The sequence below is a fragment of the Macaca nemestrina genome, chromosome 6, assembly GCF_043159975.1.
Source record: "Macaca nemestrina isolate mMacNem1 chromosome 6, mMacNem.hap1, whole genome shotgun sequence".
NCBI lineage: Eukaryota > Metazoa > Chordata > Mammalia > Primates > Cercopithecidae > Macaca > Macaca nemestrina.
The window spans coordinates 49,096,484-49,118,857 of NC_092130.1; the positions used below are offsets into that span (position 1 = coordinate 49,096,484).

The following is a 22,374-nucleotide window of genomic DNA, read 5'->3' on the forward strand; positions in this document are numbered from 1 at the left end:
GATTTCACTCATGATTTGACTCTCTGTCTGTTCTTGGTGCACAGGAATGCTTGTGATTTTTGTACATTGATTTTGTCTCCTGAGACTTTGCTGAAGTTGCTTATCAGCTTAAGGAGATTTTGGGCTGAGACGATGGGGTTTTCTAAATATACAATCATGCAATCTGCAAACAGGGACAGTCTGACTTCCTCTTTTCCTATTTGAATACCCTTTATTTCCTTCTCTTGCCTGATTGCCCTGGCCAGAACTTCCAACACTATTTTGAATAGGAGTGGTAAGAGAAGGCATCCTATCTTGTGTCAGTTTTCATAGCAAATGCTTCCAGGTTTTGCCCATTCAGTATGATATTGGCTGTGGGTTTGTCATAAACAGCTCTTATTATCTTGAGATACATCCCATCAATACCTAGTTTATTGAGAGTTTTTAGCATGAAGGGCATGAAGGGCTTCGATAAAATGTTGAATTTTATCAAAGGACTTTTCTGCATCTATTGAGATAATCGTGTGGTTTTTGTCTTTGGTTCTGTCTATATGATGGATTATGTTTATTGATTTGCGTATGTTGAACCAGCCTTGCATCCCAGGGATGACGCCAACTTGATCATGGTGCATAACCTTTTTGATGTGCTGCTGGATTTGGTTTGCCAGTATTTTACTGAGAATTTTTGCATTAATGTTCATCAGGGATATTGATCTAAAATTCTCTTTTTTTATTGTGTCTCTGCCAGGTTTTGGTATCAGGATGATGCTGGCCTCATAAAATGAACTGGGGAGGACTCCCTCTTTTTCTATAATTGGAAGAGTTTCAGAAGGAATGGCACCAGCTCCTCCTTGTATCTCTGGTAGAATTAGGCTGTGAATCCGTCCGGTCCTGGACTTTTTTTGCTTGGTAGGCTATTAAATATTGCCTCAATTTCAGAACCTGTTATTGGTCTATTCAGAGATTCAAGATCTTCCTGGTTTAGTCTTGGGAGGGTGTATGTGTCCAGGAATTTATCCATTTCTTCTAGATTTTCTAGTTTATTTGTGTAGAGGTGTTTATAGTATTCTCTGATGGTAGTTTGTATTTCTGTGGGATTGGTGGTGATATCCCCTTTAACATTTTTTTATAGAATCTATTTGATTCTTCTCTCTTTTCTTATTAGTCTTGCTAACGGTCTATCAATTTTGTTGATCTTTTCAAAAACCAGCTCCTGGATTCACTGATTTTTTTGAAGGGTTTTTTGTGTCTTTGTCTCCTTCAGTTCTGCTCTGATCTTAGTTATTTCTTGCCTTCTGCTAGCTTTTGAATGTGTTTGCTATTGCTTCTCTACTTCTTTTAATTGTGATGTTAGGGTGTCAATTTTAGATCTTCCCTGCTTTCTCTTGTGGGCATTTAGTGCTATAAATTTCCCTCTACACATTGCTTTAAATGTGTCCCAGAGATTCTGGTATGTTACGTCTTTGTTCTCATTGCTTTCAAAGAACATCTTTATTTCTGCCTTCATTTCGTTATGTACCCAATAGTCATTCAGGAACAGGTTGTTCAGTTTCCATGTAGTTGAGTGGTTTTGAGTGAGTTTCTTAATCCTGACTTCTAGTTTGATTGCACTGTGGTCTCAGAGACAGTTTGTTATAATTTCTTTTTTTTTGTATTTGCTGAGTAGTGCTTTACTTCCAACTACATGGTCAATTTTGGAATAAGTGCGATGTGGTACTGAGAAGAATGTATATTCTGTTGATTTGGGGTGCAGAGTTCTGTAGATGTCTATTAGGTCTGCTTGGTGCAGAGCTGAGTTCAATTCCTGGATATCCTTTTTAACTTTCTGTCTCATTGATCTGTCTAAAGTTGACAGTTGGGTGTTAAAGTCTCCCACTATTATTGTGTGGGAGTCTAAGTCTCTTTGTAAGTCTCTAAGGCCTTGCTTTATGAATCTAGGTGCTCCTGTATTGGGTGCATGTATATTTAGGATAGTTAGCTCTTCTTGTTGAATTGATCACTTTACCATTATGTAATGGCCTTCTTTGTCTCTTTTGATCTTTGTTGGTTTAAAGTCTGTTTTATCAGAGACTAGGATTGCAACCTCTGCTTTTTTTTTGCTTTCCATTTGCCTGGTAGATCTTCCTCCATCCCTTAATTTTGAGCCTATGTGTGTCTCTGCATGTGAGATGGGTCTCCTGAATACTGCACACTAACGGGTCTTGACTCTTTATCCAATTTGCCAGTCTGTGTCTTTTAATTGGAGCACTTGGCCCATTTACATTTAAGGTTAATATTGTTATGTGTGAACCTGATCCTGTCATTATGCTGTTAGCTGGTTATTTTGCTCGTTAGTTGATGCATTTTCTTCCTAGCATTGATGGTCTTTATAATTTGGCATGTTTTTGCAATGACCGGTACCAGCAGTTCCTTTACGTGTTTCATGCCTCCTTCAGGAGCTCTTGTAAGGCAGGCCTGTTGGTGACAAAATCTCTCAGCATTTGTTTGTCTGTAAAGGATTTTATTTCTCCTTCACTTATGAAGCTTACTTTTGGCAGGATATGAAATTCTGGGATGAAAATTCTTTTATTTAAGAATGTTGAATATTGGCCCCCACTCTCTTCTGTCTTGTAGAGTTTCTGCCGAGAGATCTGCTGTTAGTCTGATGGGCCTCCCTTTATGGATAACCTGACCTTTCTCTCTGGCTGCCCTTAACAGTTTTTCCTTCATTTCAACCTTGGTGAATCTGATAATTATGTGTCTTGAAGTTGCTCTTCTCAAGGAGTATCTTCATGGCGTTCTCTGTATTTCCTGAATTTGAATGGTGGCCTGCCTCAATAGGTTGGGAAAGTTCTCCTGTAGAGTGTTTCCCAACTTAGTTCCATTCTCCTCGTCACTTTCAGGTACACCAATCAGACGTAGATTTGGTCTTTTCACATAGTACCATATGACTTGGAGGCTTTGTTCATTTCTTTTTACTCTTTTTTCTCTAAACATCTCTTCTCATTTCATTTCATTCATTTGATCTTCAATCACTGATACCCTTTCTTCCACTTGATCAAATCGGCTACTGAAGTTTGTGCATGCATGCTGTAGTTCTTGTGCCATGGTTTTCAGCTCCATCAGGTCATTTAAGGACTTCTCTGTACTCTTTATTCTAGTTAGCCATTTGTCTAATCTTTTTTCAAGGTTTTTAGCTTCTTTGCAATGGGTTCGAACATCCTCCTTTAGCTCAGAGAAGTTTATTACCAATCGTCCGAAGCCTTCTTCTCTCAACTCATCAAAGTCATTCTCCATCCAGCTTTGCTCTATTGCTGGCAAGGAGCTGTGTTCCTTTGAAGGAGAAGAGGTGCTCTGATTTTTAGAATTTTCAGCTTTTCTGCTCTGGTTTCTCCCCATCTTTGTGGTTTTATCCTCCTCTGGTCTTTGATATGGTGATGTACAGATGGGGTTTTGGTGTGGATGTCCTTTCTGTTTGTTAGTTTTCCTTCTAACAGTCAGGACCCTCAGCTGCAGGTCTGTTGGAGTTTTCTGAAAGTCCACTCCAGACCCTGTTTGCCTGGGTATCACCAGCAGAGGCTGCAGAACAGCAAATACTGCAGAACGGCAAATGTTGCTGTCTGATCCTTCTTCTTGAAGCTTCGTCTAGAGGGGCACCAGGTTGTATGTGGTGTCAGTCAGCCCCTACTGGGAGGTGTCTCCCAATTAGGCTACTCGGGGGTCAGGGACCCACTTGAGGAGGCAGTCTGTCCATTCTCAGATATCAAACTCTGTGCTGGGAGAACCACTACTCTCTTCTAAAGCTGTCAGACAGGGACGTTTAAGTCTGCAGAAGTTTCTGCTGCCTTTTGTTCAGCTATGCCCTGCCCCCAGAGGTGGAGTCTACAGAGGCAGGCAGGCCTCCTTGAGCTGTGATGGGCTCCACCCAGTTTAAGTTTCCTGGCCCCTTTGTTTACCTACTCAAGCCTCAGCAATGGTGGACGCCCCTCCCCCAGCCTCGCTGCCTCCTTGCAGTTCGATCTCAGACTGCTGTAAGAGCAGTGAGCAAGGCTCCGAGGGCATGAGACCCTCCGAGCCAGGTGCGGGATATAATCTCCTGGTGTGCTGTTTGCTGAGGCCATTGGAAAAGCGTAATATTAGGGTGGGAGTGTCCCGATTTTCAAAGTCCCCTCTGTCATGGCTTCCCTTTGCTAGGACAGGGAATTCCCCGATCTCTCACACTTCCCAGGTGAGGCGATGTCCCGCCCCGCTCCGTGGGTTGCACCCACTGTCTGACAAGGCCCAGTGAGATGAACCTGGTACCTCAGTTGGAAATGCAGAAATCACCCATCTTCTGCATCGCTCACGCTGGGAGCTGCAGACTGGAGCTGTTCCTATTCGGCCATCTTGACATCAACCTACTCAGGCTTTTTCTAAAATCTTCCTTTTCCCACTTAAATCTGAAGTATTTAACATCAAAAATGTATCCATTATTAAGGCAGGGGACATAAGAGAGAATATTATATTGGCTCAAACGTGAAAAAGTTTGCAATATAAGTAAAATACGTTGAAAACTACTCTTCCATTCTTTTATTTATTTATTTTTTTTTTTTGAGATGGAGTCTCGCTTTGTTGCCCAGGCTGGAGTGCAGTGGTGTGATCTCGGCTCACTGCAAGCTCCGCCTCCTGGGTTCATGCCATTCTCCTGCCTCAGCCTCCCGAGTAGCTGGGACTACAGGTGCCCGTCACCACGCCCAGCTGACTTTTTGTATTTTTAGTAGAGACAGGGTTTCACCATGTTAGTCAGGATGGTCTCAATCTCCTGACCTCGTGATCCGCCCATCTCGGCCTCCCAAAGTGCTGGGATTACAGGCGTGAGCCACCACGCCCAGCCTCTTCCATTCTTTAATACCCACATTTCTTCTCCCACTTGTGTGAGAGTAGCTGCCATGTTCACCTTTCCCTCTCTTTAATAATCTTCCTCTTTTTCCTTTCTACCACTCTTCTTTACTTCTCTCTCTCCCTTTTCCACTTTTTTTTTTTTTTTTTTTTTGAGACGGAGTTTCACTCTTGTTGCCCAGGCTGGAATGCAATGGCGTGATCTTGGCTCAGCGCAACCTCTGCCTCCAGGGTTCCAGCAACTCTCCTGCCTTAGCCTTCCTGAGTAGCTGGGATTACAGGCATGTGCCACCACACCTGGCTAATTTTGTATTTTTAGTAGAGATGGGGTTTCTCCGTGTTGGTCATGCTGGTCTCGAACTCCTGACCTCAGGTGATCCGCCTGCCTCCCACAGTGCTGGAATTACAGGCATGAGCCACCATGCCCGGCCCTTTTCCATCTCTTTATCCATATTCCCTAAAGTCTTCCTTCGCTCCCTAGAGTTAGAAATAATGATGCTGTGACACAAACACAGCAGGTTTTCAGTGTATTACAGATGATGGACTAAAATGTGTAGTTTCATTCTGACTTCTCTCTTGAGTCTACTAGACATTTATATCCACCTGCTAATAAGCATCTCTTGCAGTCTCCTGGCACCTCAAACCAATATATGCAAAATTGTATATACTGCCTTTTCCCTCCCATCTACTTCTGTTACTCTTCTTGGTTGGTGGGACCATTATACACTGTTTATCAAGCAATGCATACTAAAATTCTGTCCTCCTACCTACAGTTTTCTGAATAAAACCATCCTTTAAATGCCTTCTTACATTTAAACAAATCTTTACTGTTATTCAAAATAATATGAGCACATAGACTTTTAAAAAATCAATGGGCCGGGCGCGGTGGCTCAAGCCTGTAATCCCAGCACTTTGGGAGGCCGAGACAGGCGGATCACAAGGTCAGGAGATCGAGACCATCCTGGCTAACAAGGTGAAATCCCGTCTCTAGTAAAAATACAAAAAAGTTAGCCGGGTGTAGTGGTGGGCACCTGTAGTCCCAGCTACTTGGGAGGCTGAGGCAGGAGAATGGCGTGAACCTGGGAGGCGGAGCTTGCAGTGAGCCGAGATCGCGCCACTGCACTCCAGCCTGGGCAACAGAGCAAGACTCCGTCTCAAAAAAAAAAAAAAAAAAAATCAATGAATACTACACGTTAGAAGGCTGAAGTGGGTGGATCACCTGAGGTCAAGAGTTGAAGACCAGCCTGGTCAACACAATGAAACCCCATGCTTACTAAAAATACAAAAATTTAGTTGGGTGTGGCGGCGCATGCCTGTAGTCCCAGCTACTTGGGAAGCTGAGGCACAAGAATCACTTGAACCCAGAAGGCGGAGGCTGCAGTGAGCCAAGATCGTGCCACTGCACTATAGCCTGAGTAATAGAGCGAGAATCTGTCTCAAAGAAAAAAAAAAAAGAATCAATGAAAAATAAAAGACTATTAGCTTGGTGCAGTGGCTCACACCTGCAATCTCAGCACTTTGGGAGGCTGAGACGGACAAATCACGAGGTCAGGAGTTCAAGACCAGCCTAGCCAATATGGTGAACTCTCATCTCTACTAAAAAAACAAAAATTAGCTGGGCGTAGTGGCGGGCGCCTGTAATCCCCGCTACTCGGGAGGCAGAGGCAGGGGAATCACTGGAACCTGGGAGGCAGAGGTTGCAGTGAGCTGAAATCAGCACCACTGCACTCCAGCCTGGTGACAGAGTGAGACTTTGCCTTAAAAAAAAAAAAAAGGCTATTAAAAATGGCAAATCTCTGCCCTGTGCCTCTCCATCTCTTAGTGAGAACTGTTTTTAACTTACCAAGCTGTTTCTTCTGGTATTTACCATTATGTCACCAGGCTGGACTGCAGTGGCACAATCTCGACTCACTGCAACCTCCGCCTCCCAGTTCAAGTGTTTCTCCAGCCTCAGCCTCCAGAGTAGCTGGAATTACACACCTGCACCACCACACCCAGCTAATTTTTGTATTTTTAGTAGAGATGGGGTATCACCATGTTGGCCAGGATGGTCTCGATCTCCTGACCTCGTGATCCGCCCACCTCAGCCTCCCAAAGGGCTGGGATTACAGGCATGAGCCACCGTGCCCAGAGTAAAGTATTAACTTTTATAATTGTAAGTAAGATGCCCACTTCTACTTCTCAAATTATCAATTTTTAGACTACTCGGTATAATTAGCTAATTTTTTTTTTTTTTTTTTTTTTTTTTTTTTTTTTTTTTTGAGACAAGAGTTTTGCTCTGTTACTCATGCTGGAGTGCAATGGAACAATCTCGCCTCACTGCAACCTCCACCTTCTGGGTTCAAGCGATTCTCCTACCTCAGCCTCCCTATCTTTTCTTTTTTTTTTTTTGAGACGGGGTCTGGCTCTGTCGCCCAGGCTGGAGTGCAGTGGCCGGATCTCAGCTCACTGTAAGCGCCGCCTCCCAGGTTTACGCCATTCTCCTGCCTCAGCCTCCCGAGTAGCTGGGACTACAGGTGCCCGCCACCTCGCCCGGCTAGTTTTTTTGTATTTTTTAGTAGAGACGGGGTTTCACCGTGTTAGCCAGGATGGTCTCGATCTCCTGACCTCGTGATCCGCCTGTCTCGGCCTCCCAAAGTGCTGGGATTACAGGCTTGAGCCACCGCGCCCAGCCCCTATCTTTTCTTAAATAATCTTTTGTTTTCTCTGAATAACTGCTAAGCCTTTTAAATTGCTTAGTTTTTTTATGTACCTATATCAGATCTGTAAAACACCTGTAATTTCCAAATACCTGAACATATTAATAGATGTACTGATTCAAATATTCTTTTGGTTTCTTCCTAGCCTCTTGCTTCAATCCTAACTGCTCTAAGTTAATATGTTCTGTTTCTGTGAATCACGTCTTCCTCTTCTCATTCTTCTCACTTACATTGTAAAATCACATACATACTCCCCTGGCTTCCTAAGAAGTGGTACACAGAATGAAAATATTTTAATTCCTTACATTTGATACTTGATCATTTAGTTGAATATAGAATACCAAGATAAAAATCTTTCCCTCAGGATTTTAAAGGCACTATTTCAGTATGTGGTAACTTACAGAGTTGTGAGAAGTCTGATGACACTCCAATTTTCCTTCCTTTGTGTGTGATGTATTTCCCTTCTAGAAGAATTAAACATTTTTTTCCTTAACTCTTGGAATTCTCAAATGCCACAGAGATGTGACTTGGTTTGGTCCTTTTTCATCATTGTACTGGGTCTGAATGAGCTCTTTCAAACTGGAAAATGTTGTCCAGGAAAATAATAGTACCTATACCATGGGGCTATTGTGAAAATTAAACAAAATACTTAGTTCATAGAGTAGCTAGGACTACAGGCATGCACCACCACACCCAGCTACTTAATTTTTTTTTTTTTTTTAATTTGTAGAGGCAGGGTCTATATGTTGCCCAGGCTAGTCTCGAACTCCTGGACTCAACTGATCCTCTTGCTTTGGCTTCCCAAAGTGCTGGGATTACTGGAATTACAGGAATGAGCCACAGCGCCCAGCCCAGATAGTACTTTCTTGCAGGCATTGTCCTGCGCACTGTGGGATATTTAGCAGCATCCTTGGCCTCTATCCATTAGACACGAACAGTACCCCTTTTTCCACCAGTTGTGACAACCAAAAATGTCTCTAGACACTGCCAAATGTCCCTGGGGAGTGATTCCCCCAGTTGGGAACCACTGTTATGGGCAAAAATATTATTATAAAAATGAACTGAAAAAGAAGTACATGATATCCCTCTACCACAGAGAAGCCCCTTCAGATGGGAGGGATAAGGAAAAGATTCCCTAAGCCAAGAACTAATGACATTCTCCTAAAAGCAACAATCATGAACAAAAAAAACTCTAATAACCTTGTGTGGTATTAAGTTATTCTTGGTTATTCCTCCAAATTCCTCTACATTAAATTCAGGTGACCTTAGTAAGACTTGTTCGACTACAGAACAAGGCTTGGATCTTAGAACATCATAAAAAACCTTATAGCTTCTGCTCAGATTCCAGCTACCCTAAAACCATCATGCTGGAAAGACCATGCGTACACATAGGCCCAATTGAGCTCAGCCTTCCAGCCTTCCTAGTCAAAGCACCAGACGTGTAAATAAAGCTGCTTAGAATCCTCCAGTCCTGCCCACCTATTAGTTGAATACCATTAGTTGATAATGCTACATTTAACAGAAGAATTGCCAAGACTTGCCCAAATTCCTGACCTTCAAGATTGAGAGATATAATAGAGTAATTGCTGGTTAAGCCACGGAATTTTAAGGTAGTTTGTTATACAGTGATAGATAACTGGAGCTCTTTTTTTTTTTTTTTCTTTGAGATGGAGTTTCGCTCTTATTGCCCAGGCTGGAGAGCAAAGGCACAATCTCGGCTCACTACAACCTCCGCTCCCAAGTTCAAGCGATTCTCCTGCCTCAGCCTCCCAAGTAGCTGGGATTACAGGTGCCCGATACCATGCCCAGCTGATTTTTATATTTTTAGTAGAGACGGGGTTTTGCCATGTTGGCCAGGTTGGTCTTGAACTCCTGACCTCAGGAGATCCCCCCACCTAGGCCTCCCACAATGCTGGGATTACAGGTGTGAGCCACCGTGCCCAGTCTGGAACTCTTAATTTTTATGATTATTTTCATATAGTTTGTGTATATTTTGTATGCCTCTACTCTTCAATTAAAGATTTTTATGTGCTTCGAGGAAATCTTGTATAACTAATCTTTCTTGGATCAAATGAAGTCATCTAATACTTATCAAGATGAACGACTGTCATGGGCTTCTGGTGCCTTCCAACAAAATCAACCATAAGGAAGAAAAAAACAGAAGTAAATCTGGATTCCAAGAACAATAATGGCAGCAACAACAAAAAAGAATAAAAACTGCTGGTAATACCAAAAGCTGTACTTAACTTTTCTGAAAGGAAACTGGTAACCTGGAGCCAGAAGCAAAGGGAAGCAGAGGTAGGATCAGCAGAGAGATATGCTAAAAGCCCTTTAAGATTCTCCCTTTCCCTTCCCCTTGATTGCCCCTTAGCCACAGAACTTGGCAGCAACAGCCTAGATGTCTTTGTCAGCAGGATAAAATCAGGGTGGCACAAAAGCCTTAGGGAGGGAAGCTCAGGAAAACAGATACAGACTAATAAGCCATCCTCTTGGCATTCACTCTTCCTGCCCCTCTGTGCCCCCACCACAAGGGGCAGGGGAGCTACAGGGCTGGTAGTGAGTTATAATCTAAGGAGATAACCTCTTTCCAGTATCCAATATTATTTATTTTTAAGAGTTTAAAAACAAATCCCAATCAGAATTTGCCTGATGCAGTAGCAGCCAACAGAAGAACTTGACAGCACTTCAGTGGTGCCAAGTGGCTAACTGACCTGGGTCCCAAGTCCTTCCTCTCCTTAAACTCACCTGGACATAAATTCCCTAACAGATATCATTAGATTAAGTGACTAATACACCCCAAGGGACACAGACAAATAGACACATCTAGAACATAAAACTATTATGAAAGAAAGATGACTCACTAAACAACTTATGCCATCTGAAGCAGCATTACTGGAATGAATGATCCAGGAATGTGTCCCTAAGAAGTCAATGGAAGATGTAAGTATATGAAGCCAAAACAAGAAACCATGAAAAAGAATCAAGTAGAAATACTAAATATGAAAAACAGACAATATCCAGACAACAGAGTTCCAGAAAGAGGGAAGGAAATGAAACATTTCTAGGGAAGAATAAACATTTCAAGAAATAATAACTCCCCAGAATTAAAGATAAAAGAACTCAAGAGTGTAAAGCCTCAAACAGCCAAATAACAGAAGAGCCTATTCCTAGAAAATTTAAGATTATCAAAGAAAAAAATCTGAAAGGCTGGAAAAAAAGAACAGAGTAATGTCAAAAGCAAAAGAATAAGATTAATATTAGATATCACCAAAAGTGACACTGGACACAGGATGAGGTAGTGTAAATCCACAATCCTTTATCCATAATCCTTGCAGCAGGGGTTTTTTCAGAATTCAGAAATGCTATGGTTTGAATGTATCCCCCCAAAAAACATGCATTGGAAACGAAAACCTCCAAAAGATTAATGCTGTCATCATATTTAAGACTATGTGCCCCATTTTGATGGGTTCATTATAAAAGGGCGAGTTCTATCTCCTCACTCATGCTCTCTCTCTCCCTTCTGCCTTCTGCCGCAGCAACACGTTGTCCCCTTGATCTTGGACTTTCCAGCCCGCCAAACCATGAGCCAATACATTTCTGGTTCATTATAAATTACCCAGTCCGTGGTATCTTGTTATAGCAGCACAAAATAGACTAAAACAATGATTTTTCAGATTATATAAAGATAATATGGTGTGTGTATGTATATCACATATTATGTAACATCCACAACAGCATCTAAGGAACTAACCCGTAATTTAACTCATTAATATCTTGAAGCAAAATCTATAAACATTAACACTAAATGAGATGAATAAAATCCGTAAGTAGCCTCATACCAGTTTGGTTTGGGTGTTGTAGTCAAATAAATTATGAAAAACCATTTGGTTCTTTGATTTTAAAATACCAGGAAAGGGACTCTTGACCTGTATTTTAAAAGTCTTCAACTAAAATAACTTTAATCTTAGAATTTTACATCCAAAACATCCTTCCAATATGATGTGAAGACAAAAATATTTTCAACATATGAAGACTCAGACGGTCACATAAAGCCCAGTAACTACACATTTGGAAGAATACTCAAAAGAAAAAGAAATATAGGAGGTACTCCAAGAGATAAAGAAAGTACTCCAAGAGACAAAGAAAGGCCGGGCGTGGTGGCTCACACCTGTACTCCCAGCACTTTGGGAGGCTTAGGCAGGCAGATCACAAGGTCAGGAGATCAAGACCATCCTGGCTAACACGGTGAAACCCTATGTCCACTAAAAATACAAAAAATTAGCCGGGCGTGGTGGCAGGCACCTGCAGTCCCAGCTACTTGGGAGGCTGAGGCAGGAGAATGGCATGAACCCGGGAGGCAGAGCTTGCAGCGAGCCAAGATTGCGCCACTGCACTCCAGCCTGGGCGACAGAACGAGACTCCATCTCTAAAAAAAAAGAGACAAAGTAAAAGTAGTCAAATGTCTTAGTAGCCATAAAAAGTGATCTAAAACACCAGCACTATACTCACTGGGGATGGGGAGTTAGGAGATACCTTAAAAGAAGGTATGAGAATGCTGGAGTATCTGTCATATTTAGGGGAAGAAAAAGTCATTTTAAAAGTAAGAAATATACAGAAGTAAACTGAGGAATGGGTCTAAAAGGTAATCATCATAAAAACAAAAACAGAAAAAATTTCAACTTACCCAATGAAAAGCAGGAATGGAGTTAGGCAAAAGGGAAAGGGATGAAAATTAAACCCAATTAGAACAGTAATTACAATAATGTAAATGAGTTGAACTTGCCAATTTAAAGACAAATTGGTATAAAAAAAATTTTATGCTAGGTTAAAAAAATGACACAGCAATATGAGAAATATTTAAGAAAGGATAAACCAAACAAATATGAGCCACAATAAAGCTAACACAGCAATCTTAACAAAATTTAAGGCAAGCCAACCATGGTGTCTTATGCCTGTAAAGCACTTTGGGAGGCCAGTGCAGAATGATTGAGTTCAGGAGTCCAAGACCAGCCTAGCCAACATAGGCAGACTCTGTCTCCCTAAAAAAATAAACATAATAAATAAAAAATAAATATAACAAAATTTAAGGTAAAAAAAAAAATCAAGAAGGACAAAGTGAGATATTACATATTTATAAAAACAGTAGAACAAAACCACATAATCATCATGAACACATCCACATCAAACAAAGTCTCAATATAGGTCAGAAACAACTGTACAAAATGCAGGGAGAAAAAGCTAAAATCAACTGCAGTTGGGAATATTAACACTCAACTGATCAAAAACAGTATAAGCAGATATGTTGAAGATTCAAGCAATAAAATCAGAGAATACATATTATTTGCATAAGCACACAGCATATACACAGATAGGTCATATAACAGCCCAAAAAGCATGGCCCAAAACACAAGATCAATACCATACACACTGCATTATCTTACAACAATGGGATAAAACTAGAAATTAATGACAAAAAGATGGTTTTAAAAATCTCATTTGGAAACTAAATATATTACTAACTCAGATTAAAAAGTAAAAACATTAAGAAAACTTTAAAATACTCAAACGTCAACGGTAATGAAATTCAAGACTACCCTCTAACTGGATCAATTTTGCTGACTTGGTCACTCCTGAACCAATTGCTGCGGCCAAAGTAATGGTATGAGCCAACAGGTCCCCAGAACCAAAACTAGGATTAGGCTGATTTGCTTAGGCCAACGGGAATCTACAAATACAATGGAAGAAGCAGGGGGTAGTGAGAGGGAAATCTGATTATCATATTAGGAAGAGGAAAGAAGAGATATATGCAACAGCAGGGAGACAACAATGCTGACAGAACTTTAACTCCAGTTCAGCCACCATTCTCAAAGGTTAATTACTGATCATATAAAATGAGATGGGATCTCAGTTTCCTTGGGTAAAAAATGAACACGATATTTAAGAGTCCCTTTAGTTCTATCAGTTGTTTCGTTCAGGCTAAAATAGAGCCTGGCACATATTATGCCATTTGGTATGAATGTAAAGAATGAATAGGAAGTTTACCACACTCGATTTTGAGAGATTCCTAGGACTACCACTTAAAAAAAAAAAAAAAAAAAAAAAAGCCTAATGGATGTCCAATAGATAAATGGGAAAAGGACACAAATTTTAAAATCCACAAAGGGGAAGCTGGTAAGCTGCTTTTAAAATATTCCAAGTTTCTAATTTAAAAAGTGAAAATTAAAACAAAAAATTCAACTACCATTTCTTATCTATTCAAATATTCAATGTTGATAAAGAAGCAGAGAACTGGCAACTGCATACACACTATAATAGCTGTGTAGATAGGTAGTGCTCTTAGAAAGTATTCAAAATTTTCAAATTTAATGCATCAGTATCACTTCTGGAAATCCAGAAGTAATCCTGACTAGTCCAAAAGAAACCTGACTAGTCCAAAAGAAAGCAAAATACCTATACACACAAAAATGTTTTCTTGCAATATTTCTTACTATAAGAGGGAAAACTCCAACACAACCTAAACACGTAACAATGAGGTAATAATTAAATTATGGTTAAATAACAGATTATGTAGGTATTGTCACAGTATTCAGAGAATATATTTAACAAATCTTATTATTTAAGGGCATCTAAAGAATCCAGTAACTATGAGAAATTTACTTTAAAACTGATATAAGCATTTGATTTTTAAAGTTTAAAACCTAAAACCTTGTTTCTAAACTTTAACTGACAAATTTTGTACCCCATGTTTTGAAAACATCTGGACTTCACCAAGAATGGGCCAAGAACAATTACATTTTGGGTATAATTCACAGAAATATTAACTTCCAAGAGTATCTGGGGTTTTTTATCCTAAAGAAGATAATATAGCTACTCTTATTGAGCATGCAGCTTATGAGCTTTCAGGCTTTTTAAAAAATATGTGTGGAAAAATTTCAGTATCTACTATGCCAAAGAAAGTATTGGTCTTATTTTTACTACATGGTTTATATTTTTATCTGTTTCATTAGCTCAGCTCCACATGAGACCAGTGCCTGCCCCGATTTCTGGAATGCTGCCCCAATTCTTTTCTCCTAGGCCTTGTTGCCAGGGTTGCAGCTGCACAACCAATTCTTATTAAAATGTAAGTCTTTGAAATGCAGGTCTATGGAAAGGGATATAAAGGATTTCATTATCTTTTCTCAAAACTCACAATGAGGATTAAACTCCCACCCTTCCCAAGCCATACCACTACTTGTGCCCTTCTCTACCAAGTCACACACCAAATATAAAGAAGACGGCAGCTCAACCTTAAATATCCAAATAAAAACAGCCATGAAGGAGAGAGCTGCACAGTAATGAACCTTAAGGTCTGGCAAAAGTTATTTAAAAATGACTTCTAATACTCACGATGTAGTCATAGGCTACAGCTGGATATTCATACAGTGATGTGATTTTAGAAATAATACTTCTAAAGAATATTTGCAAGAAAAAACAGATACTCCGCAATAACAATTTCAGAATAATGTCAGCAACTTCAAGTCAGGAAAACAAGAGCTGTAAGTAATTTACTCAAAATGTAAAATACTTTATAAGCTATTAATTTTGTTGTGGAACACTCACATCCCTAAAATTTTCTTGAAAAAGCAGGAAATAATTTAAGGACAATTTACATTCCTTTCCATTTTTTACTAGAATCTCATGTACTTTTGTCTCTGGATAAAATTCTTAACAACTGATCTTGCTCTTGAACAATTTATGATTAAATTCATCTTGTGAGAAAAGTTAACACACAACTGTCAAAACCATACAGATAAAACTATTTTCAATTAAAAGTAAACAGATCAAACCCTCTCATGTAAAGTAAAATGACACAGTTTTTTATTAAAACACATTATTTTGAATGTTCGTACGCCACTGGAATCCTAACATGCAGAACCTTAGAATTTTAACTGTGTTAGGGAAAAGAATTAAGGTTAGCAAAGTTACCTGGGGTTAAGTATACATATCCTAGTCTGCTCCCTAGGTGACTCGTAGTTAAATACAAAAAGAAAAAAGAAAAAAAAAGAAAGAGATAAGAGGTACAATCCCTTGAGGATCTTATTATAAAACATGCACTTCAAGTTACAGAAACAAAGCACATTGAGATACAATTCTAAAAAGTGGCTACTAGTTGTATTTTTTAGTAATAAAACTGAAATCATTAACTTAAATGTACTTCATAACTTCATAAGCTTTTTAAATATAGAAGAAATACATGATTAATAATACTTTAACATTAAAAATATAGATTGCGGGCCGGGCACAGTGGCTCATGCCTGTAATCCCAACACCTGAATGCCAAGGTGGAAGGATTGCTTGAGCCCAGGAGTTAGAGATGAGAATGGGCAACATAGGGAGACCCTGTCTCTATTAAAAAAACAAACAAACAAAAAAAAAAAAGGCCAGGTGTGGTGGCACATGCCTGTGGTCCCAGCTACCTGGAGGGCTAATATGGGAGGATTGCTTTGGCCCAGGAGGTTGAGGGTGCAGTGAGTCATGACTGTCCACTATACTCCAGCCTGAGCAACAGAGTGAAAGCCTGTCTCAAAAAGAACAAAGAAAAAAAAAAATTGGGGATCACCTTACGCCCCTTAGGATGGCTACTATGAAAGAAAACAAAACAGAACAAAACAAAAAAACCACACACAGAAAATAAATGCTGGCAAAGATGTGAAGAAATTGGAATCTTTGTGCACTGTTGGTGAGACCATAAAATGGTACAACTGCTATAGAAAACATTATGACAGGTCCTCAAAAAATTAAAAATAGAAATCCTATCTACTTCTGGGGTATATTTGGAAAAACTGAAGGCAGAGCCCTGAAGACATATTTGCCCACCCACATTCATACTAGCACTATTCACAATAGCCAAGAGGTAGAAGCAACCCAAATGTCCACCAACAGAAGAACAGATAAACAAACATACAATGGAATATTATTGGGCCTTAAAAAGGAAGGGCAGTGGCACATGCCTGTACTTCCAGCTACTTAGAAGACTGATGCCAGAGTACTGCTTGAGCCCATGACTTCAAGGCCAGCCTGGTCAATAAAGCAAGATCTCATCTCTTTTAAAAATAAAAAATAAAAATAAAAAGGAAGGAAATCCTGTCATGCTATAAAATGGATGAGCCTTATGAACACTATACTAAGTGAAATAAGCCAGTTACAAAAACATAAATACTGTATGATTCCACTTATATGAGGAATCTAAAGTAGTCAAATTCACAGAAACATAAAGTAGGTGGGTACTAGGGGATGGCAATAGGGAGAAATGAAAATTTGTTGTCTAATGAGCACAGAGTTTCAGTTTTGCAAAGTGAAAAAGTTCTAGAGGCTGGTTGCACAACAATGTGAACATACTTAACACTACTAAACTGTACACTCAGAAATGGATAAGATGATCAATTTTATGTGTCTTTTACCACTACCATAAAACACTTTTTCTTCTTCCAGCATGGTGGCTCACGCCTGTAATCCCAGCACTTTGGGAGACCGAGGAGGGTGGATCACGAGGTCAGGAGATCGAGACCATCCTGGGTTAACATGGTGAAACTCTGTCTCTACTAAAAACACAAAAAATTTGCCGGGCACGGTGGTAGGCACCTGTAGTCCCAGCTAGTCGGGAGGCTAAGGCAGGAGAATGGCAGGAACCTGGGAGGCGGAGCTTGCAGTGAGCCAAGATCGCACCACTGCACTCCAGCCTGGGCGACACAGCGAGACTCTGTATCCAAAAAAAAAAAAAAAATTTCTAATGTGGACTGGGGGTGACCTCACCCTTGGAGATTCTAACGAATTGAAAAAGATGAAAATTAGGTGAATCCTTTTTTTCCTTTTACCCAGTATGACACTTGATGATTTGGTGGGGAGGGGTTGATAGAATTAAGTTTCCCACCATTATCCTACCCACCCAGTTGTCTTCCCTCAATACAGCCCCTAATGTTAGCTTCTTGCACAGCCTTTCACAGATACTTTATGAATATACCAGCATATATGTATATTCTTTTTTAAAAATATTTTTATGTAGCATCATACATCACTGGCACCTTTTTCACTTAACACTTTATCTTAGAAATCAGGCAAGATCAGTAACATTTTAAAGAGATGAGATCTATGTTACCCACGCTGGATTTGAACTCCTGAGTTCAAACAATCCTTCCCTATCAGCCTCCCAAATAACTAGGACTATTAGCACGTGCCACTACACCCAGCTAATATCAGTAACTTTTAAAAAACTGCCTCTTTAGGCCGGGCGCGGTGGCTCACGCCTGTAATCCCAGCACTTTGGGAGGCCGAGGCGGGCGGATCACAAGGTCAGGAGATCGAGACCACGGTGAAACCCCGTCTCTACTAAAAATACAAAAAATTAGCCGGGCGCGGTTGTGGGCGCCTGTAGTCCCAGCTACTCGGGAGGCGGAGGCAGGAGAATGGCGTGAACCCGGGAGGCGGAGCTTGCAGTGAGCCGAGATCGCGCCACTGCACTCCAGCCTGGGCGACAGAGCGAGACTCCGTCTCAAAAAAAAAAAAAAAAAAAAAAAAAAAAAAAAAAAAAAAAAACTGCCTCTTTAAGTTTTAAGGGCTACATTTTTATCTTACTGATATAGGTCGTCTTTCACAGACAGAAGTTGAGTTGTTTCTAATATTTTACTGCAAAGACTAACCCTTTATATTCACACAAGTGAGAATATGATGAACTAAACCCAAAAGCTACAGAATTTAACCATAAGATAAATTCCAAGAAGTGAAATTGATGTATTAAAGAGCATGTACATTTAAACGTTCAGTAGACATTTTAAATTTTGGCAGATATTTTCCAATCTCCTAAAGGAATGTGCCAACTTATACTCCCTCTAATAAGGCATTAGAATATATACATTTCTTTAAAAAAACATTTTCTAAGAAGGCTTCCCTAACTCCAAGAATATAAAGAAGAAAAAATCTATTTTCTTCCTCTGAAGATAAGGATCTGATTTTTTCTCATGGCTACCCAGCTATCATATTGCCAGAAAGAAAAAAAATAATTTTCTCCACTGATCTGATATGTGCTTTCATTATATTCTAAATTTCCATATGAATTTGGGACTTTTTAAATTCTGTACCACTGATCTATCTACCAGAATCATAATGTCTTAATTACTATAATTTTAGAATACATTTTTTCTTTTATTTGAGACAGAGTCTTCCTCTGTCGCCCAGGCTGGAGTGCAGTGCCGTGATCTCAGCTCACTGCAACCTCCACCTCCCAGGTTCAAGTGATTCTCCTGCCTCAGCCTCCCAAGTAGCTGGGATTACAAGCATGCACCACCATGCCTGGCTAATTTTTGTATTTTTAGTAGAGATGGGGTTTTCACCATGTTGGCCAGGCTGGTCTCTAACTCCTGACCTCAAATGATCCACCCGCCTCGGCCTCCCAAAGTGCTGGGATTACAGGCATAAGCCACTGCCGCCCAGCCAGAATACATTTTTAATATCTGGAAGAACTAGTTCTTTTGTTTTTTATCTTATTTATTCACTTATTTTTTGAGACATAGTCTCGCTCTGTCGCCCAGGCTGGAGTGCAGTGGCACAATCTCAGCTCTATGCAACCTCCACCTTCCAGATTCAAGCTATTCTCCCGCCTCCACCTCCTGAGTAGCTGGGATTACAGGCATGTGCCACCACTCCTGGCTTAATTTTTTTTTCTATTTTTAGTAGAGATAGGGTTTCATTATGTTGGCCAGGATGGTCTCAAACCCCTGACCTCAAGTGATCCGCCCACCTTGGCCTCCCAAAGTGTTGGGGTTACAGGTGTTAGCCACCACGCCCAGTCTAGTTCCTTTTTTAAATGTTCATTCTTTTAAATAATTTTTCTGGATAATCTTCCTTATTTTTGTCCTTATAAATTTTAGATTCAACTAATCTTTAAAAATTCTTTTAAAAATGTTATTGGAATGCTATAGACTGGAAGAGAACAATATTTTTCAGATACTGAATTACGATGGTGAGTTTCTAAGTATTCTTTTGGGTCTTGGGTGATTCTGCTATAAGAGATCCATTTTTTGAGCAATACTGCATGTCAAAGTAAACTGTAGTGGTGCTTGGTAAGGGGCAAAGGAAGCCATTATACAGAGTGCGAGCTGTGTCTACAGGGGGACAACAGCCTAACTATATTAGGTATCAATACAAATTTATCCTTGTTGGGAAGACCAAGAAAATCTCTTCACAGAGGCAGAAACTATACTCCAAACCACTTTCTATGGCCCTAGGGTAAGAAAACAACTGCAGCTGAAGTAAGTGGTTTAGAATTCCATTCCATACAAGAACTCAAAATTAGTGGTGTACTATAGGCTTGGAAAACCAGAAGGAAGTGAGGCGCTGAGGGTGGGGGTAAAAGTCACATTGACCTTTCTCCTACCTTCCACTCCCAACTCATTCCAGCACTTTGGGAGGCTGAGGCAGGTGGATCACTTGAGGTTAGGAGTTCAAAACCAGCCTGGTCAACATGGTGAAACCCCATCCCTACTAAAAACACACAAAAAAACTTGGCCAGGCACGGTGGTGGGCACCTGTAATCTCAGCTACTCAGGAGGCTGAGGCAGGAGAATTGCTTGAACCCAGCAGGCAGAGGTTGCAATGAGCTGAGATTGCGCCACTGCACTCCAGCCTGGGCAACAGAGCAAAACTGTCTCAAAAAAAAAAAAAAAAGAAAGAAAAAGAATGCATTATCTGCCAACCTGCACATCTGTGTCAGAGGTCTCCTTGCCTAACTCACAATTCAAGTTTTAATAAGTCCCTTGAGTTCTTATTATACAGGTGCATAATTGAGGGTTGAGAAGGATGTATCAGCTAGGATGTTTTCACAAAAATATAAGAGAAAATCCAAAGCCAGTTGAATTAAACATGAAATTTACTGGCTCATGCAACTGTAAGTTTACAGGTACAGCAGCTTCAGGGAAGGGTTGATCTGGCAGCTCAAATGGAGTAACTAGGGCATGGCTTTTCTTTGCTCTACTCATTCTGTGTTGGCTTCTTAATCAACTAGCTTTCCTTTCATGGTCAAAAGATAGCTGCCAGGAATTCAATAACTATGTTTTCAGGTTGAAATTCACAAAAACATAAGTGACTTCATCTCAGCATTCCTAGCAAATATCCTCAGCATTCCTAGCAAATATCCTAAGATTCACTCTGCTTGATCTAGCTTAGGGTGCATGCCTGCCATGACTGCCTTAGACAGGAAATATGTCCCATTCCAACAAAATATATATGAAATACAGCACATTAAAGCTGACCTTAATGATTTAAATTTCCTGTATTACTAAATAATGGTACTACTGCATTTAAATTGATGGGTAAAGCACATCATACAACTTTCTCTATCTTCTTAAAAAGTTATTCTCCTGGCTGGGCATGGTGGCTCACACCTTCAATTCCCACACTTCGGGAGGTCAAGGCAGGTAGATCTCCTGAACCCAGGAGTTCAAGACCAGCCTGGACAACATGGTAAAACCCTGTCTCTACAAAAAATATAAATTGGCTGGGCATGGTGGTGCACAACTGTAGTCCCAGCTACTGGGGAGGCTGAGACAGGAGGATCACTTGAGCCCAGGAGGCAGAGGTTCCTAGCATCTTGGGCTCAAATACACAGGCAAAGAGCCAAGATCACACTCCAGCCTGGGCAACAGAGTGAGACCCTGTCTCAAAAAAAGAAGAAGAAAAAAAAGGTATTCTCCCAGATTTTCATCAGAATTCATCAAGAGAAAAAAAAAAAGTGAATTCTTCCCTGAATGTAAATTTCTTTTTGAAGGATTCAAAATATACTACCAGATTACCTGGTAAAATCATAACACAGGTTTTTTATCTTTTTCCTTTTACCACAACTGAAAGTAACACCATAGATTTTCAAGAAGAAAAAGAGGTTCTTATTCCATACTTTTTCAAGGTTATAATAACAAGATTTAAAAGAAAAGATAGAAGAAAACATTTATATCTAGAGCCAAGCCAAAAAAAAAAAAGTGATTTGTTTCACAGAGCTTTAAAACATAAGCAACTAGATCATCTATCCTATGGCCCAAGATCCCTCTTACTACATCACTGCCAAACTTCCCCCCACCTCCCCCAAACACTGAGTCCTAAGAACAGAGTGGGGATGCACACTTTAAGGAATCTTTCTGTGAATATGCATTCCAAAGCCAAATACAAATTATTCCTGAATTATGCTTCTTACTATTGATGTCCCCCATTCCTATAGTTATCACAGAAAATAGAAGGCAAACTATTCTGTTTTTACAATAAAGAAGAAAGTGAAATTCCATTTATTAGATTGAAAGCCAATACTCAAACATGAAGGAGAGAACCTGGTTTGGATGGTAAAGTTGGACAAAAACAAAAGGCAATATTGTCTGGAGTAGAACTAACCACTTAAACATGTGTTACATACTGGAAGTCTTAAAGAAAAAACAAATTTCACTCATAATCCTAGAGGGAAGCAGTGTGGTTAAAGAAAAGAATGTGAATTTAAAAAAAAAAAAAATCTCTGTAATTATTAGATTCTATGGATTGGTTTTTCAAACACTTATCAAGTAATTCAGTTAAGCAAACATGTATTGATGACATCAATAAGAAGTATTAGAGTCAGATACAATAGGAATATAAACATACCCCTTGACTTCATAAAGCTTGTAAGGGATTACAAAGAACATGATCAAGTAGAAATGTGTGTGACACTAAAAAACATGGCTTTGGGTAATCAAAAAAGGAAGAAATGAAATCTAAATAATTTCTATAGCAAATAACAGGAAATCTCAAGGCAAAACTGCTTAAACAATAAGACAATTCAGGTAAAGTG

The 22,374-nt window shown here is 39.9% G+C and overlaps 1 protein-coding gene and 1 long non-coding RNA gene across 7 annotated transcripts in view; one reads left to right on the forward strand and one right to left on the reverse strand.

Moving 5' to 3' along the window:
• Window positions 1–22,374, forward strand: part of LOC105467200 (uncharacterized) — a 114,421-nt gene that overhangs the window by 78,375 nt on the left and 13,672 nt on the right. The gene's annotated exons all lie outside the window — the stretch shown is intronic.
• The window catches only part of LOC105467198 (CDC42 small effector 2), a 119,427-nt gene that overhangs the window by 48,302 nt on the left and 48,751 nt on the right, over window positions 1–22,374 (reverse strand). The window lies entirely within an intron of this gene.